The sequence below is a fragment of the Scyliorhinus torazame genome, chromosome 12 (assembly GCF_047496885.1).
Source record: "Scyliorhinus torazame isolate Kashiwa2021f chromosome 12, sScyTor2.1, whole genome shotgun sequence".
Lineage (NCBI taxonomy): Eukaryota > Metazoa > Chordata > Chondrichthyes > Carcharhiniformes > Scyliorhinidae > Scyliorhinus > Scyliorhinus torazame.
The window spans coordinates 174,893,763-174,916,803 of record NC_092718.1 but is presented as its reverse complement, the minus strand read 5'-3'; the positions used below and the strand labels follow the sequence as shown (position 1 = coordinate 174,916,803).

At 45.1% G+C, this 23,041-nt stretch overlaps 1 pseudogene; it reads left to right on the top strand.

The window, feature by feature from the left end:
- The window catches only part of LOC140387115 (myeloperoxidase-like), a 67,624-nt pseudogene extending 45,973 nt beyond the window's left edge, over nt 1–21,651 (top strand).
- Nucleotides 21,652–23,041: the final 1,390 nt, after the last annotated feature.

The following is a 23,041-nucleotide window of genomic DNA, read 5'->3' as shown; positions in this document are numbered from 1 at the left end:
ATATTTGTTAGGACTCGATTTGGCCAGCCCCACAGTCAGCGCCCTCACCCATGAGAAAGCAATTCAGCAGACTGTCGAGAATGTAAAAGCAGCCCAGCATGCTGCAGCTGTTAGGCTTGGGTCACGAAAGAAACAAAGTAAAGTTTGCTTTGACAAGACAGTACATGCCACAGAATTTGTAGTAGGGCAGCAGGTCATGCTATTCCTATACAACCCCAGCTCATTACTCTCCTCCAAATTTGCAGGACCGTAATCCATTTCTGATAAAGTCAGCCCCTCCGTATATAAAATCACTTATCCCAATGGCAAGTCTGCATGGTTTCACATGAACCAGCTTAAGGCTTACGGCACACAGAACGACCATTCACACCACATCTCACTTGCAGCAGTAGATGAACACGCCCTGCCCACGAACGACCCATTCCTACCCTCCCCCAACCAGTCCAGCCCATCCTCAGACACTACTGAGGGCAGTGGATGTTGTCTATATGTACTTCAGTAAGGCCTTTGACAAGGTCCCTCATGGTAGACTGGTACAAAAGATGAAGTCACACGGGATCAGGAGTGAGCTGGAAAGGTGGATACAGAACCGGCCAGGTCACAGAAGGCAGAGAGTAGCAATGGAAGGGTATTTTTCTAATTGGAGGGCTGTGACTAGTGATATTCCGCAGGGATCAGTGCTGGGACCTTTGCTGTTCGTAGTATATATAAATAATTTGGAGGAAAATGTAACTGGTCTGCTTAGTACGTTTCCAGTTGGTGGAATTACAGATAGCGATGAGGACTGTCAGAGATACAGCAGGATTTAGATCATTTGGCGACTTGGGCGGAGAGATGGCAGATGGAGTTTAATCTGGACAAATGTGAGGTAATGCATTTTGGATGGTCTAATGCAGGTAGGGAATATACAGTGAATGGTAGAACCCTCAAGTGTATTGCAAGTCAGAGAGATCTAGGTGTACAGGTCCACAGGTCACTGAAAGGGGCAACACAGGTGGAGAAGGTAGTCAAGAAGGCATACGGCATGCTTGCCTTCATTGGCCGGGGCATTGAGTATAAGAATTGGCAAGTCATGTTGCAGCTGTATAGAACCTTAGTTAGGCCACACTTGGAGTGTAGTATTCAATTCTGGTCGCCACACTACCAGAAGGGTGTGGAGGCTTCAGCGAGGGTGCAGAAGAGATTTACCAGGATGTTGCCTGATATGGAAGGCATTAGCTATGAGGAGCGGTTGAATAAACTCGGTTTGTTCTCACTGGAACGACGGAGTTTGAGGGGCGACCTGATAGAGGTCTACAAAATTATGAGGGGCATAGACAGAGTGGATAGTCAGAGGCTTTTCCCCAGGGTAAAGGGGTCAATTACTACAGGTTTGAGGTGCAAGGGGCAAGGTTTCGAGTAGATGTACGAGGCAAGTTTTTTACACAGAGGGTAGTGGGTGCCTGGAACTCGCTACCGGAGGAGGTGGTGGAAGCAGGGACGATAGTGACATTTAAGGGGCATCTTGACAAATACTTGAATAGGATGGGAATAGAGGGATACGGACCCAGGAAGTGTAGAAGATTGTAGATTAGTCGGGCAGCATGGTCGGCATGAGCTTGGAGGGCCGAAGGGCCTGTTCCTCTGCTGCACTTTTCTTTGTTCTTTGTTATTTGTACTTCGACTCCACCCCCAGAGGCACGACTCTGCCTCTCCCTTCATTCAACCAGCAGCGACAGCGACAGCCCCATAGCACCGGGACACGATTACACTCCTGCACCAGGCCCCACTCCCAGCGACTCTGAACAAGATTCCAGCGATCCCTTTGAGACCACGTACATTAAAGCGCCTGATCCGGACCCACCGCCCGTCGATTATGGATTGCCCCCTATCACCTCCAACCTCGACACAAAACTTTGGCACCGAGACAATTTGTACAGACTCATCCGGAAAGGTGAGATGGACCCCACTTCGCCCCAAGCAGCTTTGGCACAGCTACTCCAGTCACGAGTATGGCAACCGGGAGAAGATGAAGACAGAGTCTGACTCCAACCAGATGAGCCCCTTTGCGACTCTGTTCGCGATAGAGCAACGAGCTGTCCAGATGATGGTAAAAAGGAACCGATGGAGATTTACGGTGTCCTTTCTGATGGAACCTGCACGATTTTGTTGTGTTGCGTTAAATGTTTGTTACCGTAAATGTTGAATGTGCACTTAAAGTTGATTCATGGCCTCACGCCACCACTCTTTTAACGCCCACTGGCAGTTAAAGGAACTAGTTTGTCAGCAGACAACCGATCATAGCTACTCTTCTGATTCGAAGGTAATCATAAGAGGCAGTATCCACTGTAGCCATCTGGGATGACCACTTCCAGAATACAAAATGGACATTTGCAAAGATTGCAGGGAAAAATGGACAATGTTAAGCAAGCAGGCAGGCACAGAGCCTGTCTGCATATTGGAGCCGTAGCTCCCAGACAAGACTGAAACTGTAGGCCCATTAGCATATGGATGGCCCATCCCTAGGAACAAAGTGAGATACTTAAGTAACCGATCTGGCTCCAGACCTCGCGGCGCCAGTTCCCCAAACCAAAAGCAGAAAATAAAGCAGGCCAATGGCCACCTAGGACACGCCCAGCCATCAGGCCACCCACCCCTTTATTGGTCAGGATCAATGCGGATGATCAAGATGCGGTCCAATTAATTAGGGCCAAGTTCAAGGCCCACCCAAAAGCATGTGAAGCCCCCTTCAGGTAGAAGAAGAAGGCCCCAAGAGAGAATCGCTCTCTTGGACTTGGCTCTCACAGCGGAGAGACCCTTCCACCAGGTACACCAGAAGCAAGTAAGTCCAAGGTCAACGCTCGCTACCAGATAGACGACATTAGCTGTTTCTCCTCTACCACTTCGACCCCAGCAGGCTCAGATCCGTATAACAGCCATTGTTCCTCTGACTGAGTGGGCACCCAAAGCTAAGTATAGGCTTTAGCAGTAGTGATAGTTTAGTCTGCAGTATTTCGTGCATGAGTAGATATTACTGTGTGTGTAAATAAATAGTATTGACTTTGAACTAACTAACTGGTGTACCGGCTCTTTGATCAGTATTCGGGTTTGAACCTTGTGGCGGTATCGAAAGACACCTGGCGACTCTAGAGCAAACATAATTAGGATTAAGGAAGGCGACCATATCGACCGCCATATTCAGAGCCAACCAAAGAGAGCAATACCACGATGAGAAGGAGAACAGAGAATTGAGAGAGCAGTTAGTGGCAAGGGACAAGGAAGTGGCTGATGCCAAGCGGGCACACCAGTCTTGTCTCACCCATTTGAGTAGTTTTCAGACCCAATATGATAAGGCCTACCAAGACACGCAACGCGCAGTCTTGGTAAGACAGGAAACCGAACAACAGGTTAAGCAGTTGCAGAAAAGGTGCAACAACTTAAAAGCAGCCCTACGCGCACTCCACACTTCCACGACAGAACAAAGGCAGAGCTCGGTAGATCACGCAAAGTGCCGGAAACAAGTTGCAGAAATGCAATCTCTGCTTTCCGTTCAGAATGGGTTTCAGAGCATGTTTGGTCACCAGTTAGACCAGGAAAACGGCCCCGATTGACAGGAGTTAAATGAGACTGCCCACAGATGTGTACATGGGACATGTACACAGGATAAACCCCAGAAACGAAAAGCACCCCAACCCCCGACTGCACAGGCAGAACACACCCCTAAGAACCCTGTAACCACACAGCACAGGGCCACAACAGAAGGAGACCCAGATTTCCTCTACACGACCCCGTTAACCGTAACCCAATTACGGGACGCGTGTGATAAAATTACACCGTTCCTACCCACATCGGACCCCCACCAGCTCTTTGCTGGAGTAAAACAGCAGGCGGCCATGTACGGCCTGGATGAAAAGGAGCAAGTGAAGCTCACAGTTTTAAGCCTCGATCCTTTAGTCGTGGCAGCCCTTCCCGACCCACAGAATGTAGGAGGAGGCAAACTCCAAGAAATGCACACAGCGATCCTAGATGCGGTCGGCTATAACAAAGAAAACCCCGTAGAAGGCCTAAACAAATGTAGGCAGAAAAAGACAGAGCACCCCACAGCATTTGCACAGCGGTATTTGGAAAGTTAGCCTGCGCCCATTTGACCCCAGATGATATGGCCAAATGGACTCACATCCTAGTCTCTCATGTGACAGAGAGCTTGCACAAATTACGACCCCTCAGACGAGGTCCACAACGAGAAATGGGTTTTGAAAAGATTGTCCTGCGCTTGGGAACAGTCCATCCAAGGCAAAACAGCATTTCGTAGAGCAGAGGAAGAACAGGTAGTCATGCATCCAGTTAGGACGCACCAGAACCCCGCATGGGTAAATGAGGGCAGGAACAGCCCACAGCAACCCAAATCCCAGGAGTGTTACAATTGTAGACAATTAGGACACTACGCACGAGAGTGCAATGCGCCCCAGAAGCAGCAGAGAAACCAACAGACAGGTACCCTAAATAAGAATTGGGCAAAGCCAATTCACAACATTATCGCCCGAGAACGCAGATATGAACGGCACCGACTGACGGTATTCGGGCTCCCCAACTTGGGTCTGTGACACCCTTTGGGACAAGTCTGGTAGACCGGTAGTGGCAGGCACAGTCTGGGGAAACCCCGTAGAATTCCTTTGGGACACAGGAGGGTCCCGCACCACGCTCAATTCCTCCACGATGTTTCAGCGAGACACGTGGCCCACGACAGACACCATTACACTCAGCGGTTTTACAGGTAATTTACAGCAGGGACACATCACAGCCCCCGTAGCAATCCAGATAGGGAACATTAAAACTAAACACCCCGTAGTTCTGGTCGATCTACCCCAGACAGCCGAACACATCTTAGGAATTGACATTAGAGAGTTTAGTTTGTAGTACTGTTGTGCATGAGTAGATCTTACTGTGTGTGTAAATAAATAGTATTGACTTTGAACTGACTAACTGGTGTATTGGCTCTTTGATCGGTATTCGGGTTGGACCTTGTGGCGGTATCGAGAGATACCTGGCGACTTTGAAAGTAGAAACGTAAACCTAATTAGGATTAAGGAAGACAGCTATATTAACCACCATATTTATAACCAGATAAACAGAGCAACACAATACAGGCACCATACATTTATGGACATGCAGGAACCATGCACAATGTCTTCACTTTTGGGCTTGGGAGAAGACAGCCAACCTGCATCACCCACTTTACACTGACAGGACTCCAAAACTCTTGAAGTAATTCTTTGAGATACAGATGCAAATTTGATACTGTATATTTGGAGCTATTTGTGTTAACACGGGAGTGGCTTTGAAAGGGGATAGTTCCAGGTATTATCAGTAAACATGCTTTATCGAAAGAAAGGTGTCAATTGTTTTTTTTACTTTATGGGCTTCCCAACGATGGAAACGGAAGGTAAGAAAACAAACTATGAAAAATATAGAGGAAAAGAAATAGGAAGAATATTAACCAAATGTTTTATCCTTTCAGGTGGAATTGAACCAATTCTTCGGCTAATCCGGCTAAACGGCAAACACAAAACCGGATGATCGTCGATGAACTGCGGAAACATTTGTTTGAGTTGACAAGTCGTCTACCATTGGACTTGGCCTCATTAAACTTGCAACGATCCCGGAGTCATGGTCTCCCAGGTATTGGGAAATGCTCAGACTTGCCGAAGCTCACAAACTCTCTCATGTACATCCAGACAAGTGCACTCTTAGATTAAAGCACAGACACTTCTATACAGCCCAACATACTGATTCACAGATAAACGTGCACATATACAGCCGTACATACAGATTCACACATATGTGATGAATGTAGGAATTTCAGATATATATTGTATTGTATGTAGCTGGCGCAGTAATAGTTAAAAGCCTGGGTTAGGGTGTGTATCTGATTGCTGCAGTAATGCTTTTAAAAATCCTGGTTTTAAAGGCAGCTAGACTTTGTGGCTACAGAGGTGCAATTAAAGCTTGAGCTAGCCAGTGTGGAGGTTCACTCCCCTCCAATCACCTCCACCCTGCCGGTCCCAGGAAAACAAAGCAATCCCCTTCAACACACAACCCCAGTGTAAACTCACAAACCCCAAAGAGCATCATTGCAAAAGAAAATCCCAACTCCTACCTTGTCCAAATTGGCAACTTCAACTCATTTAGCACATAGAAGACATGCGAGTAAAAAAATACAATCCTCCACCCGCCTTCTACCCTCAGTCCCATTTCTCACTTCTGTCCCCAGTCCCATTTCTCACTTCTGCCCCAGTCCTTCTGCCTTCACACACACCGCTTCCACTGCCTCAAAATAAAAGTCTATGGAATTGTAGGTCACCCTCAACTGGGTACACTACGACAAACCACTGTTATACAGTGCCGTCTTCACTCGGCCAAAGGCCGCCCGCCTCCTCGCCATCCCCACAGTAAAGTCCTGGTGTATATACATATACCAACTCCAGGCCACTGCACCTCTCACTTCTGCTTCTCCCAACTCACTTCTGCTTCTCCCAACTCAGGTACCTACAGAAACAAATAATCACTGCTCTCGGCGGCTCATTCGCCTTTGGTTTAGGCCTCCACGCCCTATAAACCCAATCCAGATTGTACTGGGAGGGATCTTCCCCCTCCCCCAACAGCTCTGCCAACATCTTTGCAAAATACTTCGTCGGCCTCGGGCCCTCCACCCCTTCGGGCAGGCCCATGATCCTCAGATTCTGCCACCTAGATCTGTTTTCCACGTCCTCCATTTTGGCTCGCAGAGTCTTGTTGGCCTCGACCACCCTCTGCAGCTTTGCACCCATCGAGATAAGCTGATCACTGTGTTGTGACAAGGCCTCCTCCACTCCCTTCTGTTTCCCACCCTGCTCCCGCACCTCGGCCAATGTCCTCGACACTCCCTCCTTCACTGGAGCATTCGCCTCCTCCACTAGCACCTTCAATGCTGCCATCATCTTTTCCCTCATCACCTCCATGTGCTTTGCAAACTGGTTTTTCAAGTTCCAAAGTCATCACCTTCGTCATCTTTTCTGCCGTGAACAGTGCGGCCCCACCCAGCGACCCAGCCTCTGCCATCCCTCCAGTTGCCGAGCTGACCCTTTCGCTCGATGGCGAACCTTCACTTGCCCCCTTCTTCACGGCGTCTTTCCTTTGGGTTTTTGATATCCCCCTCCTTCCATATGTCTTCCTGCACTTATTTAACAAAAAATTGCCCCTGGGACAGGGCATTAAATTCTAAAAAATCAAGCCTTGAGCAGGAGCCACCCAACGTGCGACCTCCTCCTACATGAAGCCACCGGAAGTTCCCACTTTAGGAATACTGAGTGCTGGGAACACCATCACCTTCTTGGGATCAGAGGCCAGATTTTCAATCCAGGTAGCTCAAGTCGGGAAATTTCCCAGCTCGGTGCATCCGCCTAAGGAGAGAGGGCCCCAAATGACCCAAGTGATTTTCGCTCCTGGAGTGCAGAATGGAATCAAACCCCAGAAGTAGTTTGGAGGCAACTACCGGGGCTGGAGTGAAAATCAGCTTGCCTTGTGTACTGAGTTTAAATGGCCCAACTGATGTATAATTCACTTCTGTGTGCTTCACACCCTACCGCCACCCCCCCCCCCCCCCCCCCCGCCCCACCCCACCTGTCCCCATCCCCCTTCAGCAGCAAGCAGAAATGGGGTCCACCAGAAATGGGGATGATTCTGGATCAGGGTCCTGTCTGCCATTTGGAAAGGTCTGTGCAGCCTCCATGACTCTGGGAAAATTTGCATCCAGGTATTGTTACTAAAAGAGGGCTTTAATTATTAAAAAATTGTCACAAAATAATCAGTTGCACTAGCAGAGGATCACCTTTTTAAAAAATGTCTGAGTATTATTGTTGTAGGCATAATTTCTCTCCTAGAATTCGATTGTTGTGCACTCCCAAGTAATGAGTTTTATCGTCAGCTTTAGTGTAAGATTCCCAATTTATTGAAATTCTGTTGTTCTTTCCTGAGACCCCCATGTCCACAACAAGCACTGACTCAGGCTTCGGGTGAGCATTACCAGTTGGCAAACCCCTGCCAGTTCTATTTGATAATTCACCATTAGAAAAATTGACAGCGGGGACCTTGGGTTGGAAAGAACTTGGCAGCTACTTGGCGTTTTGCACTGGTGTGAATGAGCGAGGAAACCAGTGATGAGGTCAATGTGCCCATCCCTGTTGTTTTCTATCACTGACATTCTGCAACCTCTGTGTGAGTAATACTTGGTATTTTGCCACAATCACTAAATAACCTGAATAAACCCTCACCATCTTAGTGAATAATTTGCCATATGATGCAGTGATATAAATGAAGGAGGTCCCAGAGCTCATCCCTGGTCTGTGCTGCATCACTCGGCATCAGTTAATGGGTAGCTGGAGAAGTTACAATTGGTTCCTGGGTCACGGAGGGAGGAATCAACTGGGCTTCCTGTTTCTTTTGCAATCCTGTGGGGAAAGCCTATCTGGTGATTGGTAGAATACAGCATTCAGCCCTTTATGGTTGAAATGCCAACCTGGCTGAGCTCACACATAAATGACCACTGGGATAAGCTTGTGAGGGCCCCAGCATGGGGGCAGGGATTAGGAGAGAAAACCTGGAGAGCCAAAGAATCATTGAATTGTTTCCCTTCTCTCTAATCTGAATGAAGGTTACAATGCTTGGAGGAGGTTCTGTGGTCTTCCTGAACCCAAGAACGTGAAGCAGCTTACAGCCGTCCTGAGAAACGCAAGCCTGGCAAGGAACTTGTTTGAGCTGTACGGAACTCCTGATAACATTGAGCCATGGCTTGCGGGAGTGTCTGAGCCAGCTGTGAATGGTGGGAAGCTGGGCCCACTCTTTGCCTGCTTGACAGGGCGGCAGTTCAAAAACCTGCGGGATGGGGACATGTAAGAGATTACTTATATGCATGAAAATCAATACGATTTTTTTGAAAGTTAGACAACTCACTCGCTTATGCCGAGGAAAGGTGGCTCCCAGCCGGAGGCTTAAGTTCAAGCAGGCAACAATAAAGCTCCTCCATTGAAGGGTAATGATTCTTTGACAATATTTGGCCCAATTTAGTTTAAAATGTGGGAGAAGAACCTGCTGACTTCCTGACCATTCTGAGTTCCTCTTTTGGTTTATCTTGACCTGGTCTTGGGCTGTTTATTGACGAGCAAATGACCTTGGGTGAGAAAGCATCTGGCATTCACTTAGCAGCTTCTTTTGGCATAAAAGTTATAAGTGGAACAATGTTATTGGAGGAAATCTACAGCTTGAAAAACTATACTAATTTCTTCAAGAGAATGACTGCTTCTCTCCTGAAGGTTCATTATTGCGGGTCATTTGTCTTTGGTCATCGTGCTGAGCCCACACCAGTCCTTAGCTGAGGCCTGCGCATGGTTTCTTAGCAGCAGAGGTTACTGCACTGTGATCAGGAGCAGAAATCCTGGTTAATTTTCCTCTCTGTACAACAAGGCTAGGCAAGGTTAAGTGTTCTATTTTTCCTGACTGAGATCTGCAGGGACTGGGATCTTTTGCTCTTGATGCCTTAAGTGTCCGTGTGGCATGATTTTTTTTCCCACTGAGATATCAATAGGGAAGGAAACACTTCCGAATAGTCATCAACCATGTGGCAGATGCAGGGTAAATAGGTTTCTGATGCACCTCTGCCGAGGAAACACTGGCAGAGTGCGGGGGGGGGGGGGGGGGGGAGAGGGGGGGCAGCTCCATTAAATTGTCATTTCCCATTGAGCAGTATTAAGAGCAGTCTGACCTCTGTCACACATCACAGAGTCCCAGATTTGCCTAACGTTGCAATCTGACATTCCGCTCTCCCCTTCAGATTCTGGTGGGAAAACAAAAAAGTTTTTACTGTCAACCAGCAGCAGGCTCTGAAGCAAGTCTCACTCTCCAGAGTAATCTGTGATAACACCAGGATTGAAGAGCTCCCTCAAGACGCATTTAGGTTTAGACCGTATCCAGAAGAGTATGTCAGGTGCTCTCAGATTCCACAGGTAGTATACGAAACAAGGTAGGGGAACTGGCAGCATGGGTTGGTACTTCGATGTTGTGGCCATTTCGGAGACATGGATAGAGCAGGGACAGGAATGGTTGTTGCAGGTTCCGGGGTTTAGGTGTTTTAGTAAGCTCAGAGAAGGAGGCAAAAGAGGGGGAGGTGTGGCGCTGCTAGTCAAGAACAGTATTACGTTGGCAGAGAGGATGCTAGATGGGGACTCTTCTTCCGATGTAGTATGGGCTGAGGTTAGAAACAGGAAAGGAGAGGTCACCCTGTTGGGAGTTTTCTATAGGCCTCCTAAAAGTACTAGGGATGTAGAGGAAAGGATGGCGAAGATGATTCTGGATAAGAGCGAAAGTAACAGGGTAGTTATTATGGGAGACTTTAACTTTCCAAATATTGACTGGAAAAGATATAGTTTGAGTTCATTAGATGGGTCGTTTTTTGTACAATGTGTGCAGGAGGGTTTCTTGACACAATATGTTGACAGGCCAACAAGAGGCAAGGCCACATTGGATTTGGTTTTGGGTAATGAACCAGGCCAGGTGTTAGATTTGGAGGTAGGTGAGCACTTTGGGGACAGTGACCACAATTCGGTGACGTTTACGTTAATGATGGAAAGGGATAAGTATACCCCGCAGGGCAAGAGTTATAGCTGGGGGAAGGGCAATTATGATGCCATTAGACATGACTTGGGAGGGGTAGGTTGGAGAAGTAGGCTGCAAGTGTTGGGCACACTGGATATGTGGAGCTTGTTCAAGGAACAGCAACTGCGTGTTCTTGATAAGTACGTACCGGTCAGGCAGGGAGGAAGGCGTCGAGCGAGGGAACCATGGTTTACCAAAGAGGTGGAATCTCTTGTTAAGAGGAAGAAGGAGGCCTATGTGAAGATGAGGTGTGAAGTTTCAGTTGGGGCGCTTGATAGTTACAACGTAGCGAGGAAGGATCTAAAGAGAGAGCTAAGACGAGCAAGGAGTGGACAGGGTCATGAGATGAATTTGGCAGGTAGGATCAAGGAAAACCCAAAAGCTTTCTATAGGTATGTCAGGAATAAAAGAATGACTAGGGTAAGAGTAGGGCCAGTCAAGGTCAGGGATGGGAAGTTGTGTGTGGAGTCTGAAGAGATAGGCGAGATACTAAATGAATATTTTTCGTCAGTATTCACTCAGGAAAAAGAGAATGGTGTGGAGGAGAATGCTGGGACCCAGGCTATTAGAATAGATGGCATTGAGGTACGTAGGGAAGAGGTGTTGGCAATTCTGGACAGGCTGAAAATAGATAAGTCCCCGGGGCCTGATGGGATTTATCCTAGGATTCTCTGGGAAGCCAGGGAAGATATTGCTGAGCCTTTGGCTTTGATTTTTATGTCATCATTGGCTACAGGAATAGTGCCAGAGGACTGGAGGATAGCAAATGTGGTCCTTTTGTTCAAGAAGGGGAGTAGAGACAACCCCGGCAACTATAGACCGGTGTGCCTCACGTCTGTTGTGGGTAAAGTCTTGGAGGGGATTATAAGAGACAAGATTTATAATCATCTAGATAGGAATAATATGATTAGGGATAGTCAGCATGGCTTTGTGAAGGGTAGGTCATGCCTCACAAACCTTATCGAGTTCTTTGAGAAGGTGACAGAACAGGTAGACGAGGGTAGAACAGTTGATGTGGTGTACATGGATTTCAGTAAAGCGTTTGATAAGGTTCCCCACGGTAGGCTATTGCAGAAAATACGGAGGATGGGGATTGAGGGTGATTTCGATATGTGGATCAGAAATTGGCTAGCTGAAAGAAGACAGAGCGTGGTGGTTGATGGGAAATGTTCAGAATGGAGTTCAGTTACAAGTGGCGTACCACAAGGATCTGTTCTGGGGCCGTTGCTGTTTGTCATTTTTATAAATGACCTAGAGGAGGGCGCAGAAGGGTGGGTGAGTAAATTTGCAGATGACACTAAAGTCGGTGGTGTTGTCGACAGTGCGGAAGGATGTTGCAGGTTACAGAGGGACATAGATAAGCTGCAGAGCTGGGCTGAGAGGTGGCAAATGGACTTTAATGTAGAGAAGTGTCAGGTGATTCACTTCGGAAGGAATAACAGGAATGCGGAATATTTGGCTAATGGTAAAATTCTTGGAAGTGTGGATGAGCAGAGGGATCTCGGTGTCCATGTACATAGATCCCTGAAAGTTGCCACCCAGGTTGATAGGGTTGTGAAGAACGCCTATGGTGTGTTGGCCTTTATTGGTAGAGGGATTGAGTTCCGGAGTCATGAGGTCATGTTGCAGCTGTACAAAACTTTGGTACGGCCGCATTTGGAGTATTGAGTACAGTTCTGGTCACCTCATTATAGGAAGGACGTGGAAGCTTTGGAACGGGTGCAGAGGAGATTTACCAGGATGTTGCCTGGTATGGAGGGAAAATCTTATGAGGAAAGGCTGATGGACTTGAGGTTGTTTTCATTAGAGAGAAGAAGGTTAAGAGGAGACTTAATAGAGGCATACAAAATGATCAGAGGGTTAGATAGGGTGGACAGTGAGAGCCTTCTCCCGCGGATGGAAATGGCTAGCACGAGGGGACATAGCCTTAAACTGAGGGGTAATAGATATAGGACAGAGGTCAGAGGTAGGTTCTTTACGCAAAGAGTGGTGAGGCCGTGGAATGCCCTACCTGCAATAGTAGTGAACTCGCCAACATTGAGGGCATTTAAAAGTTTATTGGATAAGCATATGGATGATAATCGCATAGTGTAGGTTAGAGGGCTTTTGTTTTTTGACTTCCCATGTCGGTGCAACATGGTGGGCCGAAGGGCCTGTACTGCGCTTTATCGTTCTATGTTCTATGTTCTAAGGGACTACATATCCCAAATAGCAGGAGCCGTCCCAATTTTCTGGTAACCACGGGTACGCCTTACGTCCACAGATAAAATACGTGCCATTATATGCAGTCAGGTTTCCTTTACTATCAGTCATCATTAGTCTAATCGATCCCCTTCCCAGGAGCCTCCACTAGTTTGATTTTCAACTCCTGACTAATCAAAGATGAATAATCCTTTAGCTGTAAGGTGGGACATAGGGGGTTGCCAATTCAAGGTCTGATCACAGTGACTCGTGCCTACTGAGTGGGTCCCATATGTTTTATGATTCTTAAAGCATATACTTCCTTTTGGGGCTCCAGTATAATTGGGAAGGATCAACCAGGACGGTTGACTTGTTACATTAAATCTAGACCCCCACCATTCCTCAAGCCTATTCATATCGTATGCAGCTAATCTCCAATCTAACATATTCTGTGTATCTTCACCACGTCCTGTACTATTTTGTCTTAGAGCCCATTCTGCTATCTCTTTACTGGTGAATGGGATAGGTCGCCCAGGGATGTCCTCCTCCGAGCATCTGGGAATTTGTGTACAAATCCAACAACTGGATGTATTGACCCTCTCTGCGTATGAGTGAGACATGTATGTTAAAGTGTTAGTGTTCAGTTTACCCTCTACATTAATATGATAATATAAAAACATTAACGCCGTCATTCTCTTCAGGTCAGCGTTTCGCTAGTACGCTAAGTTTCATATGATGTAGTTTACACGGGTTGCGTGGATCCCATCTGGCTTTTCTTTTACTTTAACGGCTGTTCGGGTTGTTAGCAGCACTTGATAGGGTCCATTCCACCTCGGAGAAAAATAATCTTTGTTTAGTGCTTTCACATATACTTGATCTCCAGGTTTAAAGGGTGTGTATTTCCCTCTTTTGGATGCATCTGAGCCTGTCGCACCTTTTCATGTTTTTTCTTCAGCAGATTCACACATGGCCTGGGCATATTTTAGTGATGCCTCATCTGCCCATATTAAGGCTACTGCCGCTGGAGACATTGGGGGTTTACTTCCAGTTAAACCCATATTACAATTTCTCTGATTTTACAGGGCACACATTACTATGGGTATGGCATCTGGCCATAGCAGCCCATTTTGTTGACACACTTTTGTATCTGCAATTTTAATTATTCCATCCGCCCTTTCCACCATTCCTGAGGATTGTGGCTGATATGGTATTTGCAATTTCCAATTAAATCCCATGGCTTCTGTTAGGGCTTTGGTCAATTTGCTCGTGAAATGAGTTCCCCTGTCACTGTTAATACCCATTGATATCCCAATCCCAGGATATTCATCCTTCAACACTTCGGTTGTCTGATTTTCCCACTGGCTTATCAACCACAGTAGGCATCACTTCCACCTGCGATCCAGCTATATCATTACCCAAGATAGACTGTATTCCTGGACAAGATAGTTTCTCTATTACTCCTACTACCACTTCGCCACTCTTCACTGGACTTTCCAACCTTACCTTATATAATGGAACACTACTCCTCTCACCCTGAATTCCACATATTACGACCTTTTCTGGCAACATTCTTCCCAGACTACATAACTCCTCATCTCTTATCATTCACCTCTTGATCAGGCTGTATAATCTTTTGCACCTCCTTCACTTCACTTGGGCTTTCCTTTACCACTTTAACAAACCCCACTGTCTTATCCTGTTTTACCACATCAGCCTTCCCAGTGCTTTTCTTCAATCATCAACACTGTGACTTTACATAGCCTAGTTTATTAGTGAAAACTTTTGAAACTTTTCATTTCTTTTCCACCCTCCTGGATTTCTTCTTTAATCTGAGGTACACTCTCCTTATTATCTCCCATCAGATCACCTTTACCTTTACCACTTGAGTATTTCTCACGTCCCCAGTTTCTATCCCTCACAGGCTGGAACTGATGTTGGAAACCAAACTCTGATTTATGAACTAATTCATAATCATTTGCCATTTCTGCTGCTAATCTCGCAGTTTTAACCCTCTGCTCTTCCACATGAGTTCTCTAGATTTTCTAGTGGGTGACTCAATAAATCAGGTAAAGGTGGTTTCAACCAATTGTAAACAGTCATGATCATACAATGTTCTGCTTCCGAGGGCACGGGTAAGAGTGTAACAGGGTTAACAGCTGGTGCCCGCTTGTAGTTAAAGTTGGTTTTCGAGAGGATTACTTCGTACCCAGTGCTTCGAGCCACAGTAAAATGCTACATTGCGGATGAATTAAGCAGCAATTTTCTACTATGGCCGCTGTGGCTGCTACTGCTCGACCACAATTTGGCATACCCTTTACCACAGCACATAGGGCCACCGAGTAATAGGCAAGGGACCCCTTCTTTTTAAACAGTGATCCCTAGTTCTAAATTCTCTGACATGTGAAAACATCCTTTTGAAATTCACCCTGTCAGTTCTCCTCAGGATCAAGTCACCTCATAATCTTCCAAACTCTCGTGAATACAAATCTAACCTCTACAACCCGTCCTCATAAGAAAACCCAACAATTCTTTGTATTAGTTGAGTAAGTCTTCTTTGAACTGCTTCTGACGCATTCACAACTTTCCTTAAATAAGGAGACCATTAATGTACATAATACTCGAGATGTGGTCTCACCTGTGACCTGTATAACCGAAGCATAACCTCCCTACTTTTGTCTTCAATTCCCCTCACAATGAATGATAGCATTCTATTAACGTTCCTAATTTCCTGCTGAACCTGTACACTAGCCTTTTGTGATTCATGAAGTAGGACACCCAGGTCCCTCTGCACCTCCGAGCTCTGCAATCTCTCACCATTTAGATAATAAGCTTTTTTATTTCTGTCAAAATGGACAATTTCACATTTGCCCACATTATACTTCATTTGTCAGATTTTTTTTGCCCACTCACTTAACCTATCTGTATCCCTTTGTATCCTCCTTGTGTCATCAGAAAATCTATCAATCATATCTTCTGTCATTTGGAAAAAGTTGAGGCCCCAGAACTGATCCTTGTGGCACACCAGTTGTCACATCTTGCCAATGTTAAAAATAACCATTTATGCCAATTTTCTGTTTCCTGTCAGCTAGTCAATTTTTAATCCATGTCAATATGTTACCTTCTACACTGAGGTTTTATTTCATGCAATAACCTTTGACGTGGCACCTTATCAAATGTCTTCTGAAAGTCTAAGTACAGTACATCTACTGGTTCCCCTTTATCCATAGCACATCTGACTCCATCAAAGAACTCTAATAAATTGGTTAAACATGGTTTTCCTTGTCCAAATCCATACTGACTTTGCCTGATTGGCTTGAATTTTTCCAAGCGCCCTACTAAGACATCTTTACTAATGGCTTCTAACATTTTCCCTGTGACAGATGGCCCGTATTTTCCTGCTTTCCATCTCCTCCCTTTTTTAATGAAGGAGTTATATTTGCTAGCTTCCAATCTAATGGAATCTTCCCCGAATCTCGGGATTTTTGGAAAATTGAAAGCAATGCATCAACTATCTCATTAGCCACTTCTTTCAAGACCTTAGGGTGAAGTCCATCTGGACCAAGGTATTTTACAGCCCGCAGACCCAACAATTTGCTCACTACCACTTCCCTGGTGATTGTAATTTTCCTGAGTTCCTCTTCTCCTTCCAGTCCTGAAATACAGCTATTTCTGGGATATTACTTGTGTCCTCTGTAGTGAAGACAGATGCAAAATACCTCTTTCATTCATCCGCTAGCACCCTACTTTCCATTATCATTTCCCCAGATGCATTTTCTATAGGACCAATGTGCACACTGGTTATTATTCTTATTTCTATATTACTGACTAGCTTTATCTTGTTCTCTAGTTTTTCCCTCCTTCAATCACTTTTTGATGTTCTTTCCAATCTTCTGACCTGCCACTTGTCTTTAAACAAATATATGCTTTTTCTTTAAGTTTAATACTGTCTTTAACTTTTTTAGTGAACCGCAGATGATGGAATTTTTCTTTCTCATTGGAATGTGTCTATTTTGTGTATCTGAACATCTATTGATTGATCATTTAGGCACATTTACCAGTTCACTTTAGCTAGCTCCACTTTCATGCCTCCACTTTCATTGCCCTCATTTAAGTTTAAAACGCTAGTCCTAGCTGCACTTTTCCCCCCCTCAAACTAAATGTAAAATTCAATCATATTATGATCACTGCTACCTAGGCATGCTTTCACTATGAGGTCAGCAATTAATCCTATCACATTGCCAATACCAGCTCTAGTATTGCTTGTCCTGGTTGGCTCCAGAATTGCTGTTCTCAGAAATTATCCTGATAACATTCTATGAACTTTTCATCTATGCTGCCTTTACCCCTGATATCTCCAATCTATATATAGATTAAAATCCCCCATGACTATTGCTGTACCTTTCTGACAAGCACTTGTTATCTCTGCTTTTACACTCTGTCCTACTGTGTCGTCCCAATTAGGGGGCCTGTGCACCGTGACCTCTTACCTTTATCCTCTCTCCTACTGTGTAGTTACAATTAGGGGGCCTGTATCCATGACTTCTTGACTTAATCCTTTCTCATCTCAACCCAAATTGCTTCGACATTGTCGTTTCCTGAACTTAGGTCATCCCCCTCTAATTTGTTAGTACCATCATTAAATAACAGAGCCATGTCTGCACATGTTCTTAACTTCCTGTCTTTCCTAAATGTCACGTACCCTTCAATATTCAGGTTGCAATCTATGTCATCCTGTAGCCATGCCTCTGTAATGGATTTCAGATCATACTTATTAGTTTCTATTTACGGTTATCAGTTCATCTGTTTTGTTTTAAAGGCGTGCATTTAGATACAGAGCCTTACATTTTGTTTTTTTAATTTTTGGAGCACCTTAGATTTAGCTCTTCCTTCCTGTCATGGTCTATTTATCATTTCCCATGTCAGGTTATCCTGGTCTATTTTATCTGAGCTAAATGTTTCTGAGCTGCTGGCACAAAGAAAAAGTGTGAGAAAAGAATTAGAGAACTTTCGCTGGAGAGTGTAAAAGTAGAAAAATCAACAGATCTGGTGAGGGTAAAAGTTGGTTGTTAGTTTGATGATCAAATAGAACAAAGCAACAAAGGTCTGATGTTCACAAAGACCATTATAATATGCAAATTGGACAGATAGGAGATCTCATTTGCAATGCATCATGTAAGTTTGACATGACGATTCAATTGTGCTGAGCCTTTTGGCCAACTACTTTGTGAGATAAGTCTGCTCAGTCAGTAGGCTCGAGCTTCTGGTTGAGTTATTTTAATTTGCCACTTTTCTCCCCCACTGACCTCTCTGTCCTTGGTGTCCTGCGATGTACCAATGATGTACAAACTCAATGCATGCTTGAAGAATGGCATCTCATTTTTTGATTAGACACTTAACAGCCTTCCGGACTCAGCATTGAGTTTAACAACTTAAAAACATTTTTTTTTAGAATATCCAATTCATTTTTTTCCAATTAATGGGCAATTTAGTGCGGCCAATCCACCCATCCTGCACATCTTTGGGTTGTGGGGGCGAAGCCCACGCAAACACGGGGAGAATGTGCAAACTCCACACGGTCAGTGACCCACAGCCCGGATCGAACCTGGGACCTCGGCGCTGTGAGGCAGCAGTGCTATCCACCGCGCCACCGTGCTGCCCTATTTAAAAAATTTTAGACTGTAATCTCTACTCCCATTTTGTTTCCTTTCTCTTCACATTGTCCTTCTTGCACTTGTTTTGCTCATGTTTCCTCTGGACATATCTTTCTTTTCTTTACTTGTTTCACAGCCACGCCCTGTGGCCTCGCACCACCAACTCCATGTCTTCAACATTATCTTAAACCTTCTTTTTTGTTCTATTTTTCACCTGCCCCCCTCCCTCCCCCCACCCCACCTATTTCACTTGTTTATTTCCAACTTTTTCCCATTCTGATGAAAGGTCACAACCATCTATGTTAACTCCGCTTCTCTCCCCACTAATGCTCCATGACCCACACTAATGTGTCAGTTTAGTGTTGGACAGTGTTAGGATCCCGGCCAAAAACCAAACTATTTGCTTTTGAAAAACAGTGAGAAAATGTTCTGCACCCTCGGAGTGATAATACTGACCCATAGGTATCTTTTATGTTAAAGCAAACTTTAATTTAAACACAGAATTAACCACATTAGCAACAAAGAAATAGCTTTACAGGTAACAGTTACAACAGTTAAGTAAATGAGAAAACCTTGGGCTGGATTCTACGATAATGGGGCTAAATGTTGACCCCGCCGTGAACGCCGGAGCGCTTTACGATGGTGTCATCTGGCCACTAGGAGCAGCAATCCTGCGCTGTACAAGGGGCCAGCACAGCAACAGAGTGCTTCATGCAGCTCCAGCTGCCGATACGGCAATCCACGCGCATCCGCGGACCCGCACCGGCCCCCACACAACATGGCGGAGCCCTGCAGGGGCCTGGCATGGAGGAACACAGGCCCCGCCCCCGGAATTACCCGCCCACTGATCGGTAGTCCCCAATTGCAGGCCTGGCCACTGTGGAGGCCCCCCCGGAGTCAGAACCCCCCTGCCCCCCCACCAGGACAGCCCCCGCAGCCAGAATGCCGAGGTCCTGCCGGGTAGGACCACACGCGAACGACGCCAGCAGGACTCGGCCGAACTCGGCGGGCATTCAGCCCATCGAGCGTGGAGAATTGGCGGGAAGGGCCGCATTAAGCGACCCCTGACTGGCGCCACGGCGATTGCGCCGGTGCCATTGCCGCCGATTCTCTGGTCGGCGGAGAATCGGCGGCCCGCCGTTGGAGCGGCGTCATGGGATTTGTGCCCCCCCTGGCAATTCTCCGACCCAGTGCGGGATCTCAGAATCTCGCCCATTTACTTCTTAAACCTGCTACTATATTCCACTTAAGGAAACCAATATATTTCAAATACCACTCATGAATAAAGTTAACAACCAGGTTTCTACTTGCTTTTCTCTGTGCAGAATCTTTGGAGAGAGAACCTTTCAGGACCAAACTAAAATACTTATTTTCAGATAAGAGGCCTGGGACCAATTGCCTTTACAGACAGACCGGTTCCTCCCATCAACTACACCATGTGTACCCAAAGCATAAGGCATTCTTTTGCCTCTTCTTTCAAGATGTCCCTTGACTTGTTTAACCAGGACCAAACACAAAGTCCCTCATAAATTATCTACACTCCAGGCGTTCTTCAAATGTAAATAATATTCCATTAGCTAGCTATATGTAAACAAGTAAATGGTTCTTATTATCTATTGTCAGAACATTTCACCTGCAAACCAATAGTTAGCTCACTTTTATGACCCTTTAATCACAGCTCTAGCAGTCACACTGTCTGTATGCATCTTAACACGGGTTTTAATAGCATTTTTAATGCAAAAAATATATAAAATATGGCACTATCTTACTCACATACGGTTCTGTTGTGATAAAAGATTAAGCATTGAGACAGCTCTTAGCTTGAACCTTTACTGTACCTATTTATGCAGTTTTTATTCGTTAATAAATGTTGAATGTTCAGCTACCTAAGGCTACTAATACCTTAATAAGACGGACCAAACACTGCCCTATACCTTGCAACTGTAAGTTTCAAGGAGTTTCTTACAGAGATGAAGAAAGATTTAGGGAAGGGTTTCCAGAACCTTGACAACGACAGGCATGGCCATCAATGGTGGAATGATTAAAATCAAAAAGAGGCCAGGATTAGAGGAGTAGAGATATCTCAGATAAGTTGTAGGGCTGGAGGAGATTACAGAAGGAGGAGAGGAGACCTGTAGGGTTTTGAAAACAAGGATGAAAATGTTAAAATTGACGTGTTTCTTTATCAGGAGCTAATGTTGATCAGTAAACATTGGAGTGATGAGGACTGTAGCGATTAAATTGCACCTGATCTGCTCAGATGTCTCAACTGGAGGGTTGTGGCCAGTTAGGCATCATACGTTAGGAAGGATGACAAGGCCTCGGAGAGGATACAGAAGAGATTTACCAGAATGGTACAAGGTATGTAAGACTTCATTGTACAGATAGTCTAGAGAAGTTAAGGTTGCCCTGGTAAGAGCAGAAATAGCCAAATAAAAGCTTAATAGGTGTTATAAATTATAGAAGGTTTCACGGCAAATAAAGAGGAACTGTTTCTAAAGATAAAAAAGTCTATCACCAGAAGCTACAGATTTAGAGTCTGAGATGGGGGTGAGAATTCTTTTGACAGGGTGAGCTATTACAATCTGGAATGCATTGCTTGAAAGAATGTTGAAAAAGATGCAATAGAAATTTTCAGAAGAGCATTAGACAAATACTATAAGGAGAGAAAGTTGTAGATATCTGGAGAAAGAGGAGAGGATATGGACTAATTGGGAACCTCTATTAAAGAGCTGGCATTAGTATGATGGGCTGAATGGCCTCTTTCTATACTGTACGAATCTATGATTCTGTTTATTATTGACATTTTTTATTCAAGCCTTTTTGACGTACATTTTGCAGACGTTGTACTTGCTCCTCGTCATTGCTTTTACCACTGAAATCTCCTCAGAATTTCAGCACTGATATGTTTTTGGATCAGAAATTTGACACTGTGCTTTGACTCTAACTCTGGCCAATAATTATATCTGTACCCTTTACAGTGACCCTCTGCGCCTCGGTCCCTGTCATCGAACATGCCCATTTTTCGATCTGTAGCTCCTCGGTCAGGTACACCTGCGAGTCTGGATTCAAACTGATGGGCGGGGATACGATAACCTGTCTAAGTAATGGACAGTGGAACACTGCACCACCTGCCTGTACAGGTCAAGGCTGAAAATCAGTAACTTTGTAACACTAATAAAATGCTCATATCTCCTTTGGTGATATCAAATTGCATTACAAGCTTATTCAATAGTTAGAAATTCATCTCCTTCATATGAGAGACTCGTTATATGTCTGTTAGGGACCTACACATTGCTAATTTTCTCCAAAATCAACTCTGATCAGTGAACCTTCCTCACCCTGGGCTTGTAATAAGACGCAGGTTCAATCAAAGCAGGCTAATGGGAAACGAGTCAACAGCCAATTGTTTGTATACCAGTTTTATTTGTTAAATATTGGTTTGTCCTGCTTTTTGCAATGGTGGATGCTGATGTTCAGCGCCTAGTGTCAGCATGAAATACCATCAGATCAGTGAGTCTATTGATTAGACAGAGAGGAGGATCCCCCTACCCTGTCTCATAAACTACTCTCTGATCTTTTTCATATCAGTGGGGCCACCTTGACCCAATATTGACCCCTTCTCAGCCACCTCCCTGCCCTCTCCCCTTGACTCCCCCCCAAACTTAATCAAGTGCTGGATCAACAGAATGCATCACAGAAGTACCCTTCCCATTAAGAACGAGTTGTGCCTAGATGTAATGTGCCAGGTGAATACGATGGCTCAATCTTGGGCCTTGATACTGGTATGTCCCCATGATAGGACCTCATTCCAAGTAACCAGAGTGCACATGATACATAACATGGGTTAAGTAGCCCCTGAGATTGAGTCTCTGCTCTCCTCTTCAATGGAAAGGTTAATTCTGCTGGTGGCTGTCTCGAGATATTAAAATGCTTAAGGCAGTGCCCTCTGACTGGTGTTTCTAGCACATTTGTTTGAATCATGATTCTAATTTCACAAGAAATTGAATCAGAGGGAATTACCATGAATGTGTTTACCTCTTTTTCCACTCTGTGATCCATTGTAATTTTTGGTTTTATCCTGCAGATGCTTCAACAAAGGAAATATGATTCTTCACTGCTTAGATCTGAAAAGAAGAAATTTCTAAGTAAACGTAGGGACGTCCAGGACCCACACTCCCATTCCATTTCAGCACTACCCAGGCTTAGAGGACAAGATCCCACAGTCAATCTCGAACCACATCAACTCACCTTTTTAACACTAGATGCAACTTCCCTCCAAACATTGCTAATGTTCAGAGGCTTATTGGTGAGATGAAATTGAATAATGATTTTTGTTTCTGGACTGGAAAGTTGTAGGATTATATTGATATGCCCACTGATGCCATGAGTGGAGAATGTATAAATCACTATCCATTCAGCATGCTGATTACACTTGCTTGCTGTTCTGAGATGCAATGTAATCCTGTTTCATAATGAACCAATAAAAATGCCTGCAGTCATTACTCCCGTGCTGATTGTTTGAGATACAGAATTTCTATTTG